This window comes from Bos javanicus, chromosome 4 (assembly GCF_032452875.1).
Source record: "Bos javanicus breed banteng chromosome 4, ARS-OSU_banteng_1.0, whole genome shotgun sequence".
Classification (NCBI taxonomy): Eukaryota; Metazoa; Chordata; class Mammalia; order Artiodactyla; family Bovidae; genus Bos; species Bos javanicus.
In genome coordinates, this window is record NC_083871.1 from 89,861,767 (window position 1) to 89,877,648 (window position 15,882).

General features: G+C 37.4%; 1 pseudogene; it reads right to left on the minus strand.

The window, feature by feature from the left end:
* Positions 1-699: 699 nt before the first annotated feature.
* LOC133246819 (motile sperm domain-containing protein 1-like) lies at positions 700-1,868 on the minus strand (annotated as a pseudogene).
* Between the last annotated feature and the right edge of the window lie 14,014 nt (positions 1,869-15,882).

The following is a 15,882-nucleotide window of genomic DNA, read 5'->3' on the forward strand; positions in this document are numbered from 1 at the left end:
GCAAAAATTGGACACAACTGAGTGACTACACTTATTACTTACTTAGGTGTCCTCCAGAATTTTAGGATATTTATTTTCTTTTCAACCTCAGCCACAACTGTTGTGTCTTCTCTTACCCACTGCTAGAGCTCCAAAATGTCACGACGTAGGGCATCCTTAAAGAAATCAACACACGTGACTGTTTACAAAGCATGCGTCTGTGGGAAGCTAATGTATATTGGTACTCATTACATACCAGCTACTTATGTTATTTCTTTTAATTCTTATGTTTTGCAACTAAAGAAATCAAGCCTGAAAATGTAATTCAAATTCAACTCCGACTCTGAGGTTTATGATATTTCTATTGCTGTCTATTCTGATGTTTACTTTATAGTTAATTATAAATGGATAATATTTAAAAACAAGAAATAAATAAAAAACTAATTTGAAATTTTGCTCAGGTGGTTGATGAAGTAAAGGGTACAATAATAGGAGAGGATAAACAGAGGATACTTCAGGTTATACTAGAAGTGATGATTGGATATTCTTGAATCAGGATTGGCAATGATGGTTGTATTGAGCTGAATACAGAAGTGTTCTTTTTTTTTAACTTTATGCTTTTTATTACTCTCTACATATTAACTGTAAAACTTGTATTTTAGAAATACCATGGCAAGTGTTTATAATAATAGAGGACAAGGCATAGTTTACATAGGAACATTGATGTTCGTACCTAGGAAGTAAATGTACTTTTACTTTTAGACTGGTCAGTTTGCTCTTTTAGGCCTTTAACTTTGAAGGACACATGACTGCAACAATCAAAGTGAATTAGGAAAAGGATGAGAAGAAAAGAAATGTCTTAATTAAAGTCTTTTGCATGGGTGGCTTAGATATAAAAAGAATTTCTTCAAATAATTTCCTAAGTGTCACTCAGAAGCCTCCCTGCTATCTGTAATATAATGTGCTGGAGTCCTTGGAATAAAATTATAGAGTAATTTAAAATATATATTATACATTTGAAATGATTGTAAATCATTCTATAGTTTGTAGCATGTTAATGGGATGAAATAGAGATAAAAGGCAGTCCACGTTCATATTTTCAAGATAAATGTACTTTAGAAGTCAACTGAACTCCTTGTTCATGTTCTAAATATAGCCCTTGTGATAATACCTAAGATATAAGCAGCCACGGATTTTTGATTCACACTTAAGTGGAGGTAGAGAGGCACCAGCCATTCCACATCCCCCAGCGTGGGAAGCATCAGAGCTGTAAAACACACCACTGCCAGGAAGACAGGCAGTTCTGTTTTCTGGTTGAAACGACTGCTCAAAAAATAAACTTTCAGTTAAATGTTCTTTTACTCTTTTTTCCTCCTCTTCCTTTTGTTGTTCTTTTGCGGATGGGAGAAGAGTAGCCACAACCTCTTTGCTTCTTAAAGCCTTCCTCTGGCTTTGCTCGGAAACTTGGAGATGGAATTTGTCTATTGCGCCATAGTGACAGGATCGGACATCTCTATGACGAATTACACTTTGAACTTCAAGGCAAACTCATAGGGATTATAGAGTGTCAGCACTTGCTTATGTGTTGACTGATCATCTGCATAAGATATTAGCTCTGTGGGAAACACAAAGACAGGAAGATTTCCTTCCAGTAACTCTGGCTGTCTTTTTTGTTGATGCATTGGCACTAAATCCCCCTCGCTGAGGCGTCGGTTTTTACAGTCTCAAATCTATTTGGGGTTTTTCTTAAAAATCAGTTAAAAACTCCAAAGCATTTTGGCAATCTCGGCAACACCGACTCCTCGGAAAGCAGCTGCGATTGCTCCTTCCAGTCCTTTGTCAGCATCTCTAGGCTGCACTGCCTGCTGGGATACCGGAGGACTCAAATACCTAGAAGGTTCTTAGAAGCACTTTACAAATGATGTTAGGACAGAGTTATGGTGTAGAAGATCATGGCATCTTGTCCCATCACTTCACGGGAAATAGTTGGGGAAACAGTGGAAACAGTGTCAGATTTTATTTTTTGGGCTCCAAAATCACTGCAGATGGTGACTGCAGCCATGAAATTAAGACTCTTACTCCTTGGAAGGAAAGTTATGACCAACCTAGACAGCATATTGAAAAGCAGAGACATTACTTTGCCAACAAACGTCCGTCTAGTCAAGGCTATGGTTTTTCCAGTGATCATGTATGAATGTGAGAGCTGGACTATAAAGAAATCTGAGCACCAAAGAATTGATGCTTTTGAACTGTGGTATTGGAGAAGACTCTTGAGAGTCCCTTGGACTGCAAGGAGATCCAACCAGTTCATCCTAAAGGAAATTAGTTCTGAATATTCATTGGAAGGACTGATGCTGAAGCTGAAACTTCAATACTTTGACCAGCTGATGAGAAAAACTGAGTCATTGGAAAAGACCCTGATTCTGGGAAAGACTGAAGGCAGGAAGAGAAGGGGATGACAGAGGATGAGATGGTTGGATGGCTTCACTGACTCGATGGACGTGAGTCTGAGTGAACTCCGGGAGTTGGTGATGGACAGGGAGGCCTGGCATGCTGCGATTCATGGGGTCGCAAAGAGTTGGACACGACCGCGTGACTGAACTGACTGACTGACCCACTTAAACTGAAACAGTTCCTCATCTTGGCCTCAGTTAGAAATTCTAAGAATCAAAGAACATTGTGCCTCTTCTTGTTTTGCCTTTACATTGCACAAAACAAAGTATAAGTAATAGATATTAAATCAGTATTTTCTTAATTAAACTCATAACTATAGCAACTGTATTCCTCTGAATATAATGATTATGCATATTCTAATTCTGCAATAACACAGAACTATTTAAATATGATGTATCAAACCCATTTAAGGAATTAACTAGTAATTTCAGTAATCTTTTTTAAAATGGATAAAGCAGGTAATATTAGTTTGAATTCCATCTTATTTTACTTTCTTCACATTCAGATGTTCTACATTATTTTGCCAAACATAAAAAGTGAATTTTTAACATTTTAGCATCTTTGAAACTGAGATGTAACTTTTAGTTGATGTGATAAAATATCATTATCACTGTCATGATTAACTGGCATTTTTTCAGTAGTACATAGGAAATTGGTGCATTTTCCAATTAAGGGCATCTTAGATTTAGTAAGATTAGATATAAGGTGTAGCGCTCATAAAGACAGTGTCTCCCTATAAAATGTCTAAATGTTCAGTAATATTTTAGGTGAAAATCTTTAGGCATTATTCCTCTTAGGGGAACACATTTATTTAATAAGCTTCTAAAATGAAACAACAGCAAAAAAGATCAAGTCAAGTAAAATATCTTAAGAACTCCAAATAATGATTTTCTGAAAGTAGACTTTCAATCACAGTGGTAGGTAGTGGCAGAAGTAGTTTTGGTCAGGCTCTATTTCTGACACTGTTGAAATCTGTTCTGCTTGTTTTAGTCTAAAATGTTACACTCACTAGTTATGCAACCAAAGCCAAAGATTTTAATCTCAGTTTCTTCACTGTGAAGTGGAGATATATAATCCACCTCATCAAACTATAAAGGGAACCACATGAGTTGGAAAATAAAGAGAAGTAGCACAGTTCCCCGTGTATAAATGATAGTTATTCCTTAGTTCAATTTAGTTCAGTTCAGTTGCTCAGTTGTGTCCGACTTTCCGACCACATGGACTGCAGCATGCCAGGCTTCTCTTTCCATCGCCATCTCCCAGAGCTTGCTCAAATTCATGTCCATAGAGTCACTGAAGCCATCCAACCATCTCATCCTGTCATCCCCTTCTCCTCCTGCCTTCAGTCTTTCCCAGAATCAGGGTCTTTTCCAATGACTCAGTTCTTCTTAAAAGCTGGTCAAAGTATTGAAGTTTCAGCTTCAGCATCAGTCCTTCCAATGAATATTCAGAACTAATTTCCTTTAGGATGAACTGGTTGGATCTCCTTGCAGTCCAAGGGACTCTCAAGAGTCTTCTCCAACACCACAGTTCAAAAGCATCAATTGTTTGGTGCTCAGCTTTCTTTACAGTCCAATTCTCACATCCATACATGCGGCTGCTGCTGCTAAGTCACATCAGTCATGTCCGACTCTAAGTGACCCCATAGATGGCAGCCCACCAGGCTCCTGTCCCTTGGATTCTCCAGGCAAGAATACTGGAGTTGGTTGCCATTTCCATCTCCAACATGACTACTGGAAAAACCATAGTTTTGACTAGATGGACCTTTGTCAGCAAAGTAATGACTCTGCTTTTTAACATGCTGTCTACGTTGGTCATAGCTTTTCTTCCAAGGAGCAAGCATCTTTTAATTTCATGGCTGCAGTCACCATCTGCAATGAATTTGGAGCCCCAAAAATAAAGTCTCTCATGGTTTCCATTGTTTCTCAATCTATTTGTCATGAAGTGATGGGACCCGATGCCATGATCTTAGTTTTCTGAATGTTGAGCTTTAAGCCAATTTTTCACTCTCCTCTTTCACTTTCATCTAGAGGCTCTTTAGTTCCTCTTTACTTTCTGCCATAAGGATGGTGTCATCTGTATATCTGAGGTTATTGATATTTCTCCCGGCAGTCTTGATTCCAGCTTGTGCTTCATCCAGCCTGGCATTTCATATGATGTACTCTGCATATAAGTTAAATAAGCGGGGTGACAACATACAGCCTTGAAGTACTTCTTTCCCAATTTCGAACCAGCCTGTTGTTCCATGTCCAGTTCTAACTGTTGCTTCTTGACCTGATACAGATTTCTCAGGCGGCAGGTAAGGTGGTCTGATATTCCCGTCTCTTAAAAATTTTTCCACATTTTGTTGTGATCCACAAAGTCATAATGCAGAAGTAGATGTTTTTCTGGAACTCTCTTGCTTTTTCGATGATCCAATGGATGTTGGCAATTTGATCTCTAGTGCCTCTGCCTTTTCTAAATCCAACTTAAACATCTGGAAGTTCACAGACTGTTGAAGCCTAATTGGGGAATTTTAAGGATTACTTTGGTAGCGTGTGAGATGAGTACAATTGTGTGGTAGTTTGAGTATTCTTCGGCATTGCCTTTCCTTGGGATTGTAATGAAACTGACCTTTTCCAGTCCTGTGACCTCTGCTGAGTTTTCCAAATTTGCTGGCATATTGAGTGCAGCACCTTCACAGCATCCTCTTTTAGGATTTGAAATAGCTCAAATGGAATTCCATCACCTCCACTAGCTTTGTTCGTAGTGATGCTTTCTAAGGCCACTTGACTTTGAATTCCAGGATGTCTGGCTCTACGTGAGTGATCACACGTTCATGGTTGTCTGGGTCATGAAGATCTTTTTTGTGTAGTTCTTCTGTGTATTCTTGCCACCTATTCTTTAATATCTTCTGCTTCTGTTGGATCCATACCACATCTGTACTTTCTTGTGCCCATCTTTGCATGAAATAGTCCCTTGGTATCTCTAATTTTCTTGAAGAGATCTCTAGTTCTTCCCATTCTATTGTTTTTCTCTATTTCTTTGCATTGAGAAGTGAGGAAGGATTTCTTATCTCTCTTTGCAATTCTTTGGAACTCTGCATTCAGATAGGTATATCTTTCCTTTTCTCCTTTGCCTTTAGCTTCTTTATTCCTACAATGGTCTTAAATTAACTGCATTTAGAACACTGAAATTCATTGCATATAATAGAAAGTATTCCTGATTATTGGTTTACTCTGACAGCAGACTAGATTGATAAAGTGCATTTGAAATAGAGGCTGTTAAACCTGATTTTTGAGTATGGATGTCCTCTGTTCATTTTAGTAAATGATTAGTAGGACACAGCAGGATGAAGGATGAAAAAAAAAAACAAAACAACACACCTCTTTTAATGAAATGATTACATTTATCAATCAAAGGACCATGCCTAAGTCTCCAAAACAGAAGGTATGAGTGTTATATTGGGAATACCTCGCCATGAGATGGGCAATGCAGTTAAATACCAAAATACTTTCACAACACTTAACACCAGGTGGTAATAGTATAATCCCTGCATAGCCATACAGGTAACTACTTAGGAATTCAATCTCATCATTTCCTCGAACTGTCTAAGAGTTTGAAATACCTACCAGTAGACTCACTTAAATTTAAACACATGGTCTCTAGAAGGACACTACACAAATGCACAACTGTCACTCAGTAGGCGGCAGATATTTTATTGATTCATTAGCATATATTAGTGTGTCAGATAATAATAATCAGATCTGATAATAATAACCAGGTAATAATCTTTACTTCCTTGTTGGGTAGACAAGGAAGTAAAGATTGAGCCAAATAAGTTGAGTGGAGATGGATGAGTGAAGCGTAGATATTCTCAGGAGAAGGGCAGACTCTAACAGCAGGGAAACAAAGAAATAATCTGTTCAGATGGAAGGCTCTAAGGAGCTTTGTTATTGTGAAAAGAATAATATACAATTACAGTTCTGAAAAACAAGGAGTATGCTGATATTTCATTGCTGTGTCTCCAGTTACAGAATGTTGCACAGAATAAGCCCTTGATAAATATTTTTTGAGCGAAATAAATGAATGAACAAGACATTTTAAAATGAAATATATTTTTAATGTCTATATATTGCTGAAATGTCGTAGACTGTAAAGTGAATTTCGTCTTTACATGCTTGTGTAAGGCAAGAGCATTGCTGAACTTTGACGAATCATGTTGTATCAGACTTTGCTTGGTATTCAAGAAATGTAAGCTGATCTATAATGCATCTAAAGCTACACAGTAAAGAAAAGACTTAAGGTGTCAGGCTTCTAAGTGTGTGGACTGTGCCTCTTTTCATCTTGGTAGTTCCAGTGGTTATCATAGTGCATGAAATATGATAGGTGTTCAATGAATGTTGGCTAAATTAATAGGATTCTATTATACACAGTTAATCATCCAAAAGCTTTTGTGCGTATTTTGTCTAATAATCCAGAAAATTGACTGTATAGTTACCATGCAGACAGAGTCAATGGCACGCCTCTCTCATCCATTGATGGGGTATAATTTGGCTCATTTAATTGTGTTTATGTTTTACTGTGTTGTATTTTCTTTGTGAGAATATTTGTTCTTCTGCCAAATTTTTGCTTAGCCACATTTACATGTGTACTGAAAAATTAATATATTTCAGTGGCCTTATGTTTCTGTTGAACAGCCACGAGATGTTTTATTTGCAGCATCTGTGTATTTTAAAATATCATTCTGCCTAAGAGATACCAATTTTTCATGTAAATAAAGATGTAAAATGATATTAAAACATTAGTAAAATAGAAGTGAAATTGTAGTTTTCTCAAAACAGGGACTCCAGTCCCTTTCTGAAAATTATTACTTAGTTTTACAGTGAGAGAGGACCAGATAGGTAAATTGGAATGTGCTAGCTTCCCTGGTGGCTCATCTGGTAAAGAATCTGCCTGCAATGCAGGAAACCTGGATTCGATCCCTGGGTTGGGAAGATTCCCTGGAGAAGGGAACGGCTACCCATTCCACTATTATGGCCTGGAGAATTCAGTCCATGGGGTCGCAAAGAGTCAGACATGACTGGACAACTTTCACTTTCAGATGACTGCAGTCTTTGAACTTACATATATGTTATTTCCACTTCTGCTTTGAGGCTGTGACTCCTACGAGGGTGGGGCTAACTGAAATCGGGCAAAAGTACTCACGCTTCAGAAAAACTCCCCAACACCACACCACATTGCTTTAACCTGTGAATTTCCACTTACTTGTCAGAGTTTTTGCAGAAATTCCTGGGTGATTTTGATGATCTTCTTGTGGATGAGCAGAAGAAGGAAGATGTGTGTATGATGATGTATTATTCCTGTTTTCCCAAATTACAAATCCACCACCCACAACCCTATTCTGACTGTAAAGATATCATTCTGAGTGAAAGAATGCATTTCTAAAAATTAATTTTTATTGGAGTATATTTGCTTTACTCCAGTATAAAGTATATTTGATTTATATTTGTTGTGTTAGATTCTTGCTGTACAGCAGAGTGAATCAGCTGTACGTGTATATATATACACTCTTTTTTAGACCTCTTTCCTTCCCATTTAGGTCACCACAGAACATTGAGTAGAGTTCTCTGTGCTGTTGAGTAGATTCTCTTTAGTTATCTGTTTTATACATAGCAGTTGTATATGTCAGTCCCAAGTGAAAAGATACTTTAGAAAGAAAAAAAAATCCTGTTGGTTCAGAAATAACACTGCTCATTTCCTTCTCCATCTGAGGACTACTGCTCAAATGTTGTTCCACATTTGTAAGACTTCAGGAAGGTTCTCTGTAGATGATTTAGCATGTGCTAATTTGGGGATATTTCTCCATTACTTAAATGTTGAGAAAGACTCTAACCATGGTTGGTGTGATGATTTTCTAGCTCATATTCATATAAACAGAAAAAAACAAAACAAGTTTATGTTCTTGGGAAGGAAATAACATATGAAATGATTTCATCCTAGATTGTATAAATGTCTTAGGTATAGTATGTATAACAGATATAATCTTAAAGTACCATGGGATGTGACAGCAAATCAGTGAGAGGTTTTATTGTTTGCTTTTCGGAGGTTTATTTATTTATTTTTTTCTTCTTTATGCCATCTCTGTTGCTCTGGATACTTAGGGGTATGAAATCACTTAACCCTGTCTTTAACAGTTTTCAATCTGAGAGATCTTACAGAAACACCACTTTCACTTTACGGATGAGGAAACTGAGGCTCAGAGCTCTTTCATACTCTAATTCCCATTTCGAGTTGCTTATACTAGAGTCTGACATTGTCTATCATTTTCACTTTGCACTTAATGTGCCCAGGCGTGAACAGCTATATCTTTAATAAAATAGAGTGATTTGGCTCCTTTTTTCTTTGCTTGCCATATTTAAGTCTTCAGTTCAGTTCAGTCTCTCAGTCATGTCTGACTCTTTGCAACCCCGTGGACTGCCCCACCAGGCTCCTCTGTCCATGAGATTTCCCAGTCAAGAGTACTGGAGTGGGTTGCCATGTCCTTCTCTAGGGGATCTTCGCGGCCCAGGGGTCAAGCCTGCATCTCCTGCATTGGCAGGCAAATTCTTTACCACTGAGCCACAAGGAAGGCCCCATTTGCTAAATAGGTCAACCAGTTATGAGTAAAGTAATGATTTGATGCCATAGGTTTCAATCTTGTTTACTTTTATGATGGTCTAAGATAAGAAAATATCTATGTAGACATTGCAGAATTTTGAATTTACAGATACTTCCTTGTCACTGAAACTGTTTAACTATGCAAATGCTCTTTCATTTAACATGTATTTTCTAAGTGTTCACTCCATCCTTAACCTCAGACCAGGTATTGCTAGATTAGCAAGGACAGCCTGTGAAGCATGTTATCTTCTTCACTGCCTCCAAGTGAAATCTATAATAAAACTAAAGCCATACTTGAGTTATTTCAGAGAAAAACTTTCAGTCCCATATTTTCAGGCAACTTAGCAGGTCAGATGCCTTTGGGTTCTTTGCATGACTGAGTTAAAGCCCTAGAATGTATATAAAAGCGTAGTGAATTGTGTTTGCAATTTCAGTGAACAGCCACAGGTAAAACCAGACTTTGTTCAGGTTTCAAGTGTAACCACTGAAGTGGTCGCTTGTGATGAAATTGCAACTCTGTTGAAATGCATCATTGAAGATGACGAGCTGCTGGTATGGCATTTCCAGGTTACAGTTTGGTTTTAATATTTGTCCACATGAAGACTCTTCCTGTATGTATATCATACTCAAATGCAAAATTAATCTAGGAAATAAGATTGAATTGTTTTGAAGCAGAAACTAACCACTAATAAACAAAACTTCTATGAGAAAACAAATCCCAAGCCATTCTTTATTGGTAGAAAATTTCCCTTAAAAAACCAAAGCTTATAAGTTTATTATACTGATAAGCTAACTCTGTTTAAATGGTCAATAAGAAACTTTAAAAAAAATTAGCCGCTGAAAAGTATTAACAATGTCAATAAAAGTGAAAAAAATTTAAGGCATAAATTTCTTAATTACTGCTGAAATCCAAATTAACATGAAATTATTTAAGTCTAAGTAACATTTGCTGATATATCATCTGGGACACATTTTCCCCTGGCTATGTTTCCTACCACAGCTGGATGAATAGTCAATGATTATTATTCAGTATCACACATATCATAGAAACTGTCAGAACATGCAATTAGTCAGAAATGATAAAATGGAAGTAAAAGAGTTAGGAATAATGAATTGGCAATATACGTTATCACTGTGTGATACATACATTTCTTAAAATGTATCATAGCCTGCTGGTTATTACATGTAATCATGACTGCTAAAAGCAGATGACTTCTGATTTAGGGACCAAAATGTTTAACTTTTCCTTTGAAAGTGAACCACATTTCTTTGATAATCTTGGCCTTCACAGTACCATAAACCAATATAGAATTCTCTGTTAGGAAATCTGCTCTAAATCTGGGACCATTGTCTGAAGGCATTTATTACAGAAAATTGTACAAATGCTTCAGCTCTAATATGATTTTGCAGTGTGAATCCCATGAACAGTAAGTCTCCAGAGAAAAGTAAAATGTTTTCAGCAGCTGAGCTCTAAGGTTAGAGTTTAAGACACAATTGATTGCAAAACTTTAACTTTTGATTATAACTTTTAACCTTTCAGCACACAGTTTAAGCGGTCAAAGAATGCTAAATATAAAGCCTTACTTTTTTAGTTTCTTCAAATAAACAAGAGTAGCAACAAACAATGACCTTAAATGTCCCTGTTATCACCAACATACCTTTTCATATTTTTCCATTTTGTGAAGTCATGCATGTATAGATATATAGCTGGTAATTTAGACTGTGCTGCTCCTAAAAATAGGTCACTGCAATTCTTATTTTGAAAAATGCTCAAGCTTACCAGGCATAACAATTTAAATCATTAATTAGTTAGAAGTCATGATCTGCTATGCTCCATTTCGCCTCTGAATACTGAAATCACACTTGAGAGGTAACTACAATACAGTGATGGATGAAGTATTTGGGAAATTTCTGTGATCCAGAGCTTCTGGGGTACGAAAGAATATTTTACAGGTGTGTAGCCAAAGAAGAGTGGTGTAACATAATATTTCTCAAGCTATAGTTCATATTACATTGACTAGAGGAAGAGAATTGCTCATTTATAAATTCCTGAAGATGGTGACATCTGACATAGATCTGAAATGGGAGACTGAATTTAATATCCATAATTGAGTGTCAACATTCATGCTTCTTTCCTGTGCTTAGCAATATTGTACTGACATTACAGAAGAGTGGTACAGAACTTGCTGTTATGTGGCAGATTTTTAAATGAGCATATTTCAAAGTTCCCTATGAAATAATAAATTAGAAATTGGCTTTGGATTTGGCTTGGTTGGCAGCTATTACTTGGTACATAGATCTCATGAGACAGTAGAATGCTGTTAGACAAGAGCTGCTCAGAATTCTTTGTAGCATTACATGGTCATATTAAAGATAATTCTTAGGTTTTCCATCTGAATCAAAATTTTTTTGAGGGTTTGCTTTCACATTTATGATATAAGGCCAGAGCCTCACAGTACTGCTGTGGAGAATGTAGAATTCAGTATAAAGTAGATGTGTTTTTGACCCTATCTCAGGGGATTTATTACTGGAAATACCAAAAAGATCTCACTGTACCAAGGCTTCATTTATAATAGAGTCCCATGGCATGGATCCTGGGGATTACATTACTGTATAGTTCTAGGTCTCTATGACAAAGAAAAGCAATTATGTATAAAAGAAAAACAACTTTTTTTTTTCCCTTATAGTTTATTTTATTTTTTTTAATTTTATTTTTTAACTTTACAATATTGTATTGGTTTTGCCATGTATCGAAATGAATCCGCCACAGGCATACATGTGTTCCGCATCCTGAACCCTCCTTCCTCCTCCCTCCCCATACCAGCCCTCTGGGTCGTCCCAGTGCACCAGCCCCAAGCATCCAGTATCGTGCATTGAACCTGGACTGGTGACTCGTTTCATATATGATATTATACATATAAAAACATCTTTTTAAAACACAGATGTTTATTTGTAATAATGTCATAGGAATGTTAATAGAGTTAAGATATCCTAAGCATTGTGCTTGATAAATATCTGTCACATTTTAACAACTTTGATGCTGTTACACATTAATTCTGTTTCTGAGAGAGACAGGGCAGTGGTGTTATAAAAGCTTCCCAATTATTTGCCATGCTTCGGTCTCAAAGGGTTTAGCCTTCTATTCCAAAAATCTTCATGATATATACTCACTATTCATTGCACAGTTGTAGTCAAGAATCCAAGTTCTCCTTGAATTTTTATTCACTTATATTTAATTTTAGTTTAAGGCTCTGATACCTCTTATCTTCATCCACTGGGGTATGAGTGATAATTTCTTTGATATCACCTGGCACTATTTCATTCACTCATTGTGGGATAATCCTCAAATTCTTTGAGCCTGAGTTTCTTTATTTGAAATGTTAAAATAATAATAACCAGTTTTGTTCTCAAAATAGAATGCATTATGGCAAATACAATTTCTTAGTACATAGTAGGTGCTGTTTTGTTCCAGAATCAGTTACCTCGGTATCGTCCTCATTCTTTTATAGAATTCAGTTATGCTTCCTTTCAAATTTACTTTTTGTGATTCATGATTCCCACTTCATTATATGAAAATTTCCACATATTCTTGATTTTAAGTACCTTTTCTCCTGTCTTCAAAGTTTATATTGTCTTTCTTCAGGCACGGCACCAGAACAACTGTACCCAAGAGTTCAGACTTTTTATCAACTCTTGTAATTAGCTTCTATTTTTAAGTATCCCAGAAGGAAAGTGAAGTCTTGTTGAAATTGGAAGGGATGAAGAATTACTCATTAGACTTATGGCTCCTCTTGCCATGGAAGTCTTGGAGTCTGATGAGAACAATGTCTGTGGGAGTTCATGAATATTACCTTCTTAATCATTAGCCCTTTGTTGTGGCAGGTAAGCAAAAAGGGGTGACAAAAAGGTACACTGGACCAAATACCTCAGTGGACTTAGGCATTCTTCATGACCTTAGTGTCAGTTTGACTTAACAACATAGTATTAACATTATTTTCATTAATGTGGTTAGAATTTTATTTAAAAACATGGTACATATTTTTAAATTCCTTTATAGTGTTTCTTAAATCATTCCTTTTTTCCCCATCTCCATTGCCATTACCTTATGGTATTATACCTGAATTATAAAAATATTTTTCTAACTAGCTTCCATTTCTTTATTCTTACCCTTCTTTCCTGATTCTGTATACACTAGGGCTTCCCTTGTGGCTCAGCTGGTAAAGAATCCGCCTGCAATGCAAGAGACCTGGGTTCGATCCCTGGGTTGGGAAGATCCCTTGGAGAGGGGAAAGGCTACCCACTCCAGTGTTATGGCGTGGAGAATTCCATGGACTGTATAGACCATGGGGATCACAAAGAGTCTGACACAACTGAATGGCTTTCACGTTCACTTTTCACACTAACATTTATATAATATATGCTTTTTCATTATTCTGTCTTCATGCTCACACATCCTTGAATTGCAGCAGAGTTCTCAAGAATTTCTACCCAAATGGCAGATGGGAGAGGACTGGAAGATCCTGGGGGCAAAGAATTTATCAATTCTCCTCCAATCTTGCCTTGCAGTTTTAAAATGCAAATTAATTTTTCATTCTCAATCACATACTATTGATACCAACCAGAGTTCTTGGTCTTTCCCAAGTAACAGAAATTGACTAGAGGCCAGATAAGAATTTCAGGCAACGCTTTATTGGGGCTCCTGCCCTGGCTGTAGGAGGAAGTGAAACAAGTAACTTGATCCTTTGTTCACAGCTCCCCCTACACCCTCCTGTTCCATTCTTTATATGAAGTGAGGGTAGAATAGGGGTACATCCTGGTGTGGGGGCAGAGGAATGGCTTAGGTGGTTTGCCCACCCCTCTGCCTTGTTGAGTGCAGGCATGCACAGTACTCTGCTTTTGCCACCCACTTTTCTTTCGTTACTGGCTCTTCAGAAATGGCAGCTGAGTTTTTTTGTTGTTGTCTTTATGTCTTTTGGTTCAGAATTTGCCCCAGCTGTACATGTGCACAGTTATTTTTGGCCCCATGCAGCTTCTTTGTATTTTGTTGCTCTGGGAGAGGTGTGCCCCGGGGGGAAGTTCTGCAGCACTGCTTCAAAGGGTCTTAGGTCCCAGGCCTGTCTCACTATCAACATTTGTTTTCATGTTATTAAAAATACTTCCTGGTTAAAGAGCCTAGTATTTCATTCCAAATCTTGAGGTGATTTTGATGTTCAGGAAGATTTGCCATATGCCTCCAAGTTTCCCTGGCTGTACCACGTTTTCATGGAGATAGAAGTACTCTGATTTGAAAAGTCAGACTGAGTTCAAACTCTTTTGCTGTAATTTCATGATACTCCACATATAGCTTTAATAGACTTTTATAAACTATCTTCTGTTAATTCTCTACGTGAATCCTACATACCAGCCAGACTGCTGAACTTATTCACATACAGGCTCATCTCTCTTCTCCTGCTTTCTTATCTTTGTTCATGACTTAGCCGTGGCTTCCTTCCTGCTCTCATGTCTGCCTATAAAATGCTAATTAATTTTCAATATCACATTTATACTCATCTTTTCTTTAAGTATCTTTAAGCTGGAGTTATTTCCCATGACTGATTTCTTATAAGCCTCTAGTGAGTCGCACTATGATGTTTAAATTCTTATCCTTTGTTTTGAGCAGAACCCTGTTCCCGTATCCTTCTTCCTCTTTCAAAAATGTGGTTTTAGTGGTAACGAAGACTCTCTCCTTGACCAAACTTTAGTCGGGGTCCTCAGAGCCCACTTTTTAACTAGTCCTTGTCCTTGGGCCCTTTGTATAGCCTGCCTAGTTCAGTTGTAGCAAGAATCCTGCTAAGTCTTCTTATTAAGAGTCCTTCCACCCTTGATATCTGATCACCCTGGCCTGTCTTCATCAAGAACCCTGTTAAGGGGGTTTAACAAGAATTCCTCCCCACCTTGATGTCTTCTCTTTGTAACTTTCATCCAATAACCACTTATTCTGCTCATCGACTATACATTTCCAGTTGTCTTTTCTGTATGAGGAGTTTGGGCTGATCTCTCTTCTCTGTTATGATAGTCTTGATATTGTTGTTGTTTAGTCGCTAAATCATGTCTGACTGTTTGTGACTCCATGAACTGTAGCCTGCCAGGCCTGTCTGTCCATGGGATTTCCCAGGCAAGAACACTGGAATGGGTTGCTATTTCCTTCTCCAGGGGATCCTCCTATAGAACCTGGGTCTCCTGCTTTGGCAGGCAAATTCTTTTGGCAGGCTGAGCCACCAGGGACCCCAGATAGTCTTGATATCTTGATATTTATCACAATAGTCCCAAAAGAAAAGTCTAACTTACTATTTTAACAGGTGTCAAATATTATTTTTTAGCAGTGGAGAGTGCCAGTCATGTTAACTTATATCCTGGGCTGTAGAGTGTGGGTGCAACACAAGCTCAACCAGTCAAAATTTTTTGAACTGTAGTCTTTTTAATGGAGTTACATGGGTATGAGCCCTAAGTTGCTATGGACCATCCCCTGCTTCCACCATATAGAAAACTTGACATTAGAAAATGATGTCACATGGACAGAAACAGAGCCCAGATCTGTCTGCTTCTACATCCTTCTTTTCAGTCATCTTTAAGATCAGCCTGAGTTTTGCTCTGCCCAGATGTGTAAGCAAATAATTCCCCCCAACCCCTGCCCGTAGTTTTTTGTTTGTTTTTTGTTTAAGCATATTCAACAAGGTTGCGTTCAGTTTCTTGAAGTCTTAAGTCAAAATATCCTGCTGATGTATTCACTTATACAGTGCTTTTCATCTACCCTGCTATGTTACTGATTTG